The 10,613-nt window shown below is 44.4% G+C and overlaps 2 long non-coding RNA genes across 2 annotated transcripts; both read left to right on the top strand.

The window, feature by feature from the left end:
• The first annotated feature begins 2,828 nt into the window (after positions 1-2,828).
• On the top strand, positions 2,829-3,610 carry LOC120903796. Its single transcript, XR_005739658.1, has 2 exons — positions 2,829-2,973; positions 3,057-3,610. It is a non-coding gene; the product is annotated as an uncharacterized LOC120903796 (long non-coding RNA).
• Positions 3,611-8,068: 4,458 nt separating this feature from the next.
• Positions 8,069-9,965, top strand: LOC120903795. The gene is made up of 2 exons (XR_005739657.1): positions 8,069-8,221; positions 8,317-9,965. It is a non-coding gene; the product is annotated as an uncharacterized LOC120903795 (long non-coding RNA).
• Positions 9,966-10,613: the final 648 nt, after the last annotated feature.

Below are 10,613 nucleotides of genomic sequence, written 5' to 3'. Positions count from 1 at the left end.
TATTCACATTATCCATTTTTTAAATTTTAACTATTTTTTTTAAACCAAAACGCTGACAAAAATATCGTGTTTGAAGCACTGATTTATATTAAGCACTTCATCGGCTCATTTTCCCGCAAAAAAACAACACAATTTGCAATACCACACAATCCCTCTTTTGTCACCCATTCACCCATAACCCTACGGAACGGGAAGGCAGAACTGTGATTCGTTTGCTCATTAATCCTTCAAAGAGATATTTGTCGCCTCACCCACGGTAATAAACAATTCACGGCGCACTGCTTCCACCGTGAGCTCATTGCCGGGTGTTACCTTATCTGTGCTTTCCCATCAGCGTGCTTAATAATAATGCTATGATGAGTGCGATGCAGCATTAAAAAGGGGCACCCCGAACTGTGTGGAAATGAGCACTTTTGCAGCGCATTAATAAATAAGCAATTACTTAATTTATACTCTCCGCGCTCGGCGAGCCTCACGCGCTTGCGAAGAGTGGCGGAAACGGTTGAAAACTTTACATAAAATCAAAATCAAATGTGATCTGTTTAATGCTTGCTAATGAGGCAAAGCAAAGCAGCCGAAATGAAATTATCTTTTGAGTGGAGTTCGTCGTGCTCTATTCCCACTCGGTGGTATGGAAAACAGTGGAAAAAGTGGAATCATTATATGATTATTCTTGATGTGTTTTTTGCAGTTGCTTTCCTTCACTGACAACGATACTCTCGTTCGTGTCTCATTTACTGCGAATAAATAAACAACCATGAAAACGATGACCGTAGAGGGGAGAGAGAGAGAGAGAGAGGGATGCGCAAGAGAGCACGAGAAAAAGGTCCAGTGAATCCTGTGAATCCATTCATTTGTTCGCCTATTCAGAAGTTTTCCACTCCGCCCGGAAGGAAGCGAAGATATGGGAACAAAAGTTTTTCCCTCTGGTGAATGGCGGCAGGAGCGGTTTCTCGGGCAGATAAAAAACAGAGGCCGGACAATTGCACCTTACGTTGTCGCAGGAGAGGGTGCGTTATGCCAATGAAAACGGAAGCATATTTGCTTTGATGATGGGTGAAATTGGTCGCTATTTTGTTTTTCCGTCGTGATGATAACTACCAATCCACCTAGAGGGGAAATTGAGTTCTTTTTTCCGAGAATTGTCTGAAGTTAGCACAAAGTTAATCGTTATTTTCACTTTCATAATAAACATATTGCTGTAAAAATGACACAAAAACCTTTCTGCATTTTAAAAAAATATTCTCATTTCGAATTCCACACTAATTCCAATACCGTTACATCCTTCTCAGCAAGAACCGTACCCTTCAATGGTCTCCACGGGCTATTGTACCGCTGAAGAGGACACCGATGCCCGTAAACCGAGGGCAAAGGTCGCGGAGGAGTTCGTTAATCAGGTCAGAAAATCTCCACCACTGCCTGTCTCTCTGTTCATGCTGTCGTTTCCCCCGTGTTCCCTTTTTGTTTCGTTTTTATTTTGCTCTATTTTGGCAGATCCTTATCACAGTGTAGCATATGAACCATTATCGTAACACTGCTTAAAATCGCACACGGAAACAGAAGCGGTGAAGGAAGGTTGATTATTACATCGACGTATGATGGGGACTACCGCCGATGGATCATAAGACGCGGGGTTTGGACGGAGTTGCTTTCGGTTGAATAGAGCACAAATTACAGCGAATAATGTCACCGTTGATGACGTCAAATTAGAGCATATTATTAGTTAATAGACCCCGGGGTGGCACTGGACCAAACGGGCAGAGAGCGGGAGTTCATCGTTCGGAGTTTTTCTACGGCGATTGAGGCGGAATATTACTCTCTTTCCTATTAGATTTTTCTAAGCGAGTGTGTGCGTTGCTCTACTCATACCTACATCCCATCCATCCATCACTTCACGGTCCATTGGATGGTTGATTCGCCGTGTAGGAGCGATGCGTATGTGTGTGTGTGTCCACTACCTTTGACATTTTGTGTCTGCAAAGCAATAATTAAAGCGACTCCCGGAATGTATTAAAAATTAAACCAAACGAGGGGCAGCGCAAAAGGGAGGATCTTTAGCCGAAGAGTTGATACAGATTTAAACGAGGAAGAGCACTTTTGATGTGTTTAAATTATAATAAAATATTTTGGTGAATTAAGAGTACACAATTAATGAAGCGAATGATGTATTAATTGTAGTATTTGTTTAATTTAATGGATTTATTTATTAAATTAATTTAATAAAGAATTAATTAAATTTTTAACTTAAATTAAATAATTTAATTAATAATTTAATTAATTTAACAAAGAAAAAAAAAATAATCACTGTAAGCGCTCTACTTATTCCTCTTTTTCGTAACGGGTTTAAACACACTACAAAACCCACCACCAAAGTCCATAAAAAACACGCTAATAAAACTGATTGTAGCTTTATTTTAATTTCAATTCACTTTACTATCATCCCTCACACACTAATGTGAACGTCCAGCAGGCTTTGCTTGATCGTTCCCGAAAACGATTCCACCTCTTATTAACAGCATCAGCGGGGGACGCTTTTAAATGAAATTGAGAACATCAACCGAACGACATGCCGTACATAATGACAGATACGTTTCGGGGGATATTCTTAAATAAAATAAAAAACAACAACAGCCACACTAGGAATGTGCGACCGCGTGCGTGGAGGTGTGTTTAAAAAAGGGCAAAATGGCTCACGAATAAAAGCTTTAATCGCAAGCACCCCTTTTCATTGAGCGGATGCTGAAACAGTCGGAGAATGTGTGTTAAAAGCTCGCTTTAGCTGTTGGCTCATCACCCGCACGGTGGGGGGGGGGGGGGAGGTCGGATTAGAGTTTAATGGAGGCGATGTTGTCGAAGGCAGGAGATAAACGAGATGCGTGAACAGTATCAGAGTGGCAAAAGCATGGGAAGACAAAGAAATGATGAGGTTCTGGAATTCTTAGCATTAGTTTAGATTTCTTTTTGGAGGATGAGGTAATGAAGCTTGGTGTAAAAGTGAGAGTTTACTAATGTTGTGAATGATATTTCAAGAAACGAATTCTCCCATTCAATTCCAGCTACTTTTCAATCCAAATTCACCCTCATTCACATCTCCCACAATCGCAAAGGGAACCTGTTAAAGGAGACGCGCTTGATTTTTTTGTTCTTCGAAATCGCCCCACAGCCGCTAACGACTGACCGCGGCTTTAGCTTTCAGCACAACGTCGAACCAGAGCTTAGCGGTGAGGTGAGTCCGCGGAATATGAGTCCTCTGCTGCTGCCCTTCCATTCGCCAATGCCAATGCAAAACAACAACACCCGATCCGAAACGGCGACCGATACGATCTGCTCGGCCGGAGCTTCGCAGTCGAAGTGGTTGAGATGCAAACAAATAAAAGTTTAAGATGAAACAATAAAACATGATAAAAAATTACTCCCCATTTACATCGAGGGCACCAACCACCGCCACCACTCGGTGGATTCCTCTCAAGCCGCCTGAAACAGTATTTGGAGCGAGGGGGAAGGAAACTGGTTTCGTTTGCTGCGCGCTTGTGCGCTGCCGTATTATGCTGATTGCGTTGCACACGCCGATTTTAATGGAATAATTACAATTTATTAACTCATTATTAAACGATGCAGTTGAATGTTGGTCTTTTTTTGGTGAGAAATATTGTTAATTTTTTTAAAAAGAGAATTGTGTACAAAATGTGTAGCAAAAGAGGTTTGCAGAGATCAAGCTTGATCTTCAGTGGATATAAATTCTTCTAGACACCCCTTATAAGGCAACCGAAGGGGTTGAGTTATGGTCCGCTAATGAAGATCCAGTACGCACACATGCAGTCGACTGAAACGAGCAAATGCGTGTTACCTTTGCTTGTTAGGCCTTTCCTTTTACAGCGAGTTGAATCCAAATGGTAAGGGAATTCCAGTGCTATAGCGGGATTCCTCAGTGACGAGTAGACGAGTAGACGGGGCTAGATGCAATAGGCAAGTCACAGTAAGTACAGCGTGTTCGTTAAAGCGATCGGGAAGAGTTGAAGAACCTGTGGGAAGCTCTGCGGGAACAGGTTGCACCAAAGACACTAGCAGATTGGAGCCCCAAGATGTCCACCTTCCACGACAGCGACGAGCGTGAGCCCTAAGGCCTTCGGGGAAAGAGTCCAGTCAGGATTACTAATCTTTGCACTATCTACACAGCCCTGCACCGGTTGCAGAGTTGCATCGGGGAAGCGTTCACAAACCAAAACCTGCTTCTTCTCATGCCGATGAATCGTGGGGCAGGTTTTTTTTCGCAGGTCCTCTTTTCCTACCGGTTCTGGTTCATTGGCCCGCTCGTGCTAACGGACAACATGTATAGAGTTGCAATCGCAATTGGACTCGAAGATGGCTTTGGAGCGCATGATCATTTATGATCGCGAAGGCAATTGAGGGCGAGTATGGGACTTTTGGTTGATTTTCAATAACTGTTTAACGCAAACAAGTCTCTTTTTGAATTGCAATAAATGATATGAAAGGTTAATAATTACAAAGAACCAAAGCATCAGTAACACATTTTCGTCTTCAGTCCTGTGACTTCGCCTCGGGATGCATTCCTGTTTCTCCCTGCTCCGCAGTCCGCGCGTAAGATACCAACAACCTTTGGGATTATACTTTTATTGTGAATTGTTCACCTCTCCCAGCCTGTTCGCCAACTCTTCTCCACCCTTCGAAGCGATCTCTTGCAGGGGATTGTCTCGGCACCGGTCCAGAAACGGGGAAACATTTTTCGATAAGCAATCGCTCGCGCGCTGTTGTTCGCCTTCCAATGCAATGCAACATGCTGGGATTCGTTTCCACTTTTTTTTGCTTTTTCCTTCTGTGCATATTTGCATATGCTTGCAGAATGTGTTGCACTTGATCGCTCAAGAGACTGAGACTGTGGCCACACATCGAAATCGTTGGTATCGTTGTTCGTTTTGAAGGTCACGGCTGGCTGGCAGGTTTCCCGAGGGTCGCCTCTCGTTTTTTTGCACATTCGGAGGATATTGCTGCAAGCCACTGTGAAACGCGCGGTTGAGCTGAGTTGGAAGTTTTAATAAAATTTTACTTTTCTTTGTGTCTGTTCATTCGCTGCCTTGCCATTGAGCATCCCATAGGGACAGTTTTGGCTGGGAATGATTATTCATCGTTAAAAAGTTGAACAAACGGCTTCAATTTGTCATCGATTTTGTCAAAGATTTTATGATGAAAACAAGACCTTGGATGAATGAAATTAGATGTTTAGAGGAATCTATTTCCTCACACAAAAAAAAAATCGGAAAATTGCTTCACTTCCGTCTGGTACGCTGGCGAACAGCGTGGCGTGATTCGATTTTTCTTTCCCTCCGCGTGCTCAATCACCTGTCAATGGGAAGATCCAATCGAAGAAGAGCGCATTGGGTACAAAAAAACTTTGTTCGGCTTCCCAGCGGGACGCATATTGCTCTAATTTCCCTCCCTTCGCCGTCCGTGTAGCCACGGGTGAGGGTGAGCCCCCCCACGTCGAGCAAATCGGCGCGCCAATTGTTCGGAAATTACCATGTACCGTAGAGGGAAAATATGATTATAATTTCGCGAGCAACAGGAAGATCCGGGTGGGTGTGTTTGTGCGCGTGTGAAGCAAAGGAAGAGATTTGAACACAAAAAAAAATCATTTACAAGGACACATTCTTTTTTTTCTATCACATTGGGCTTTGTCCTTTGAGGTAAAACGTGTTTTTTTTGTTCTTTTGGAAGATGATTGAATATTGAATCAAAGAAAAATTAGCTTTCTCCAACAACAAAAAGCAACATTAAACGATCGAGCAAATGAGTGACATTCTTAGAATTACGGCAGGTCGTCGTCCAATCTTTAGGTGATTGTGGAGGGATTTCCGTTTCTTTTATGCTGTGCGTGTGTGAGCAAAAACTTGTCCTTCCCGTTGCAGTCGTAGGGCTTTGCTAATCTTTCCCAACCCGAGACACACAGCTTCTGCTGCTGACAAGCGCGCTAATGGAAAAATGCCAAAGGCGAAAGCCCTCGCGAACCAACTACCTCGGGTAGTGGAGATGTGTGCTGTGCGTCAAACTTTAGCCCGTTGTGTAGCATAATTCCGTAATGACTTTTGCTGTCGGATTAAGAGCCTGAGTGGTATTGCGAACATCAAAACTTGTTCGCATTATTTCGTGTGAGGTGGACACGCCACTGTACGCCACACGAAGGGAACAGGAGCATTAAACGTGTGGCTCACATATGATGGGTGCAAGTGGTCAGAAAATATTTATGTCCGATCGTTAACGCACAGCGAGAGATTACACTGGTCGCTGGTTGGGTATGTTTTAAGTAGTTGGGGTACTAAAAACAAATGTATAAGCATCTTGAAGATGTAGTGGGAATTCAGATTTGGTAATTAGAAAACGACATCAAGGTAAAGCGAAATATGTTACCTCGAGCTACAAACATTCCATTTGGGTTGAATGGAACGATAAATGAACATTGAGAATCAAAAAGCAGGAAATGAACCATTAAAAACCAGCTAATTAAAAGATGAATTTTGAACCAGAACACGGTGAATGCAATTATATGCTCCAAGATACTGCAAAAAGCTATATTTAAAGAGTAATAAAATGAAAAACCTCAAAGCGGGTCCTTAAGGTTTCTTTGAGCAAAGCAAGAAAGGTATAGTGAGAGGGAGAGATTAAAAGAAAGCATATTCTCTGTTATGACCTCTTTTATCTTTAACAGACAATTTTTACATTAAATTCATGTAAAGTATTCCCATTTCTCATCGGATTTGATCCCAATAAATCCTCGTACTTTCAAGCGAGAGTCCCAAGATAACAGTACTTTCAAGCCTAGTATTACACAGCCTTTTAAGACTTATTTTTACTATTAGACCGGAATGCTAGTCCTTGCTAGGCGAGATCTGGATAAGAATTGAACTCATCCGGTCTTATAACAAGCTCTTCATCATAATAATGTCTCTGCTTTATGTGTATTCATATAAGCCCTGAAGGATCTGACCGTTAGTCAGAATTGGTAAGCTAGACCCTTAAAGTCTGATGAAATATTTCCATGAAAATATCTACATCTATTAATGGATGAAACATAATCCTGCATGCTTGAAACATATCAAACAGAATGTAGATGACATAAACATGTAAACCAATTCCCATGCATTCCTCGTCCCCGTTGAAAGGTTTCTCCGTCACCAAACGACGCTCATTAAACCACGTTTGTTGTGCTGTCAAAAAGTCATTCCCAGAAGGTGTCCGGTGACTGTGCTGCGCTTTAGGCGGAATATCGTCGGAGGCCCCCGTCGACAATCCGGCGTTCGACACGTCATTCCGAAGTGGACCAAAACAGCTCTTCAACAAAAAAATAAAGGGAAGACGCTGAAAATTTACGATCCCAAACTGTTTTCCAAACCGATGCCAAGATTACCCTTGACATCGGGCGAAACAACAGACGACGATCGGTGCCTAGATGGCGATCATCCAATGTGTTTGTTTGCGTCGTTTGTGCGGGCTGATGTCATGCTTTTAATTTCGGCCATATATAGGTCCATATCACACGGGCGGGCACAATCGTTTGTGTTGTTGTGACACAGCGTTACCCCGTTTTTTTGTGACGCTTCGTGGCCAGACACAGCAGCTGTTGATCATATGTGTCGCTGGAAGAACTCGTGACGCCGTTTTGCTCATCATCTCCAAACGGCCGATCGTATGTAACCAACAAGTCCTGTCCACTGTCTTGCCGTGCTCTGGACAATGACAATGAAAGATCATTGTTCTGGTAAACAAAATCCGCATCACAGTAGGCGCTTTTGTTTTGTTGGAAGAATCCCCCGGTTGCTGCTGCTGCCACCGCCGCCCGCGTTGTGGGTCGTCACGGTGCGTCCGATGCAAACGTGACCAGCGAACTCCTCCAGCGAACCGGTTGACCTCGGATGCAGCGCATCCGGACAAAGCTCTGGCCACTCAGGGCTGTAGAACAATCGAGTTGATTGTGCTCGGGCTGACGCGGGCATCGTACCTCGCAGCGCAGCACCGCTGATGATGTTTTAATTGTGCCCACCACTCCAGGCAGCAGATCGCCCTGAGGTCGTTTTGCTCGTTTTCGTGTCGGAATATTGGGACTCGGACTGAGACTATTCGGGGCTGCGCTATAAACCGAAACCGGTTCACTTGGATGCTGCGGACAAACTGAACCGTCCGTGCGTGCTGGCGGCCACCGCCGGTGATGGTAATCCGACCCACTGGAACTACTGCTCCCTCCCGTCCTTTTTTTACTCTTCTCTCTCTCTCTCTCTCTCTCTCTCTCTCTCTCTCTCTCTTTAGCGCTCTAGCGCATTGCTACTTGTTTAACTTCAACTGACGACTGCGCACTGCTCGACACTGCCACAAGTTGCATCGTTCCAAAGCCGCGCTACCATGGTAGCGAGATGAACTGCGACCGGTTGGATTTATCAATCGCTAGCGCAGCACGTCCCACTGCCTATAGAGCGGGCCGGTGGATGCTGCGGCCGGACTGCCGGAATTTGTAGCATCGAGCATCGATGGTGCGGGTGAAGATGAGATCGTCCTGAAAGCGCTTCGGAGTGTCTGGTTCGGCCCGGGGGTTTTACCCCTCCTACCTCCTGTCCAAGCCGGTGTTGGTCACCTTTCCAGCCATTGGGGAGTTATCGGAGGTCCTACTGGTTGGAAATTGTTTCCCAAGATCTTGTCGGAAAGCCCAACGCCATCGTCGTGCCATCGCGCGAACCGTCGGTCAGTTTTGGGTTGCAGTTGTGGCGGGTGGAACGAGTTGTAGTTTTGTGTTGTGATAAGTTCTAAGACTTCCTGTGCGTGTGTGTGTGTGTTTGGACTTTTAAAGGTTCGGTGCAAAGGTGTGTCAGACATCCGGGTGAGAGTCAGTGCGCGTGTTGGTTAATGTCTGTCTGGTGGATTCGTCTGAGGCATTTTATCTATCCGTGGAGTCTACGTGTGAAGTCCAACTCTTTTTCTGGAGACGATTTCAGGATTCAAACCCGTCGAAGGAATGCCTTCGAGTGGGGGGTGCTTGGGTCTCTGAAGCGTCCCTAGAATTGGGAAGGATTTGCCTGTAGACATCCAACGGATGGGTGGTGTCATGGCAACTCCACCAGCAACACACGACAGGTAGCAACTGGCTTTTGCTCGGGGTTTGATCATCTTTTCCGTCCTTTATTGGTACCCCTCCCCACACACGGACAGGTCCTTAGAGCCTAATCACAAACACAGACACATACTTCGTCTCCACTCCCTGCTGCTCTGAAGCTGTCGGCGGTGACCGCGGTGGTGCTGGTGGTGTTGGTGTGGAACGCAAGGGAAAGGAAGCTCCCCGATCGGTGGCTCCCCGAGGCTTCCTGGTTGGCACTACGGGTTGGTGTGCTGGGCCGGCAGGGTAGCGTCCACGCTGCCCGGACAGGCACCAGGTACGGTGCGGTCGCCAGACGTATCCGCCCGTTTCGTGTGCGAGCGCTTCGGGAACGGTTGACTTTTCCACCCGCGTCCATTATGAATCGTCATAGAGAGATTGATAGTATCACTTGTGTTTTTAATTCACTTGCCGAATTTTAAATGCAATATTGAACAAAATAACATATAAAAACTCGTTTTTGGAAAGTCCTTTAACAGCAGAGAATTCAATTTCCTCGTTAAAGGTATAAGCAAATAACAAAAAAAAAAAAAAACAAAACAAAACAACCAGACAAATCAAACACACACACAACAAATCACAAAACTGCATGGCATGGCTACAGTCATGTCCAAGTTGAAGCGTGATAAGAATTTACATAATTTCTTCCATCAAGACTCCTTCTTCCTTTCTTCGTTTTACCGCCCGTAATTCATCGACAAAAGACATACAAAAAACAACTGTTGAGGTAGGCTTATCGTTTGCCCGGCTAGACAAACAATAAAAAATCACAACCGAATTGCTCAATGAAGCTCAATCACGGGGCATGTTATCATGTATTGAGTTTTTTTTGTCTAGTGGTTAGAAGATCAATTTCAAAATGTTATGAAATATGCTGTTTTCACTCCGATCGGTGTTGGTTTGACGGCAAAACACATCGCTTTGTTTGTTTCTAGCAAGCTGGTTTAAATCAAGTAAAATTATTTTAATGTAAAATTATCTTCCATGTCTTTGACGGCATCTCCAAAGAAACACATATGATTGACACTAACGTTGACGTAATTAAAATCTGGTAAGAATCGAAGAGCAACAAGACCATCGCTTTCTAAATCTGGAACATCAAAAACCGGCCCTGGGGGAAGTGTTCCGGAGTTGTAATAAATCCAACCAAATACTCTCCATGTTCCTTCAAACCATCGCAAGCTCCAATGATTGGAAGCATTTCTCCCCGAAAATTACACCCATTAATCACGCGGATGAGTCAAGTGTAGCGTGGAAGTTCATAAACGTGCATAGGAATTTAGATGGACTTCTAAAATTAGTTCACTGCTAGATGGCTGTTACTGCGGCTGCTGGCACACGATGGAACCAGCGAACGGTTCCATATCTTTCTGTCTACTCTTCTTCTACTCTTCCTGCCCGTGCCAGTGCTAGATGAACTATCTATCTTAGGCCCCTCAGCACCCAGGAAACCATATGG

This window comes from Anopheles arabiensis, chromosome 3 (assembly GCF_016920715.1).
Source record: "Anopheles arabiensis isolate DONGOLA chromosome 3, AaraD3, whole genome shotgun sequence".
NCBI classification, from domain to species: domain Eukaryota; kingdom Metazoa; phylum Arthropoda; class Insecta; order Diptera; family Culicidae; genus Anopheles; species Anopheles arabiensis.
This window is presented reverse-complemented; position numbering and strand designations above follow the sequence as displayed.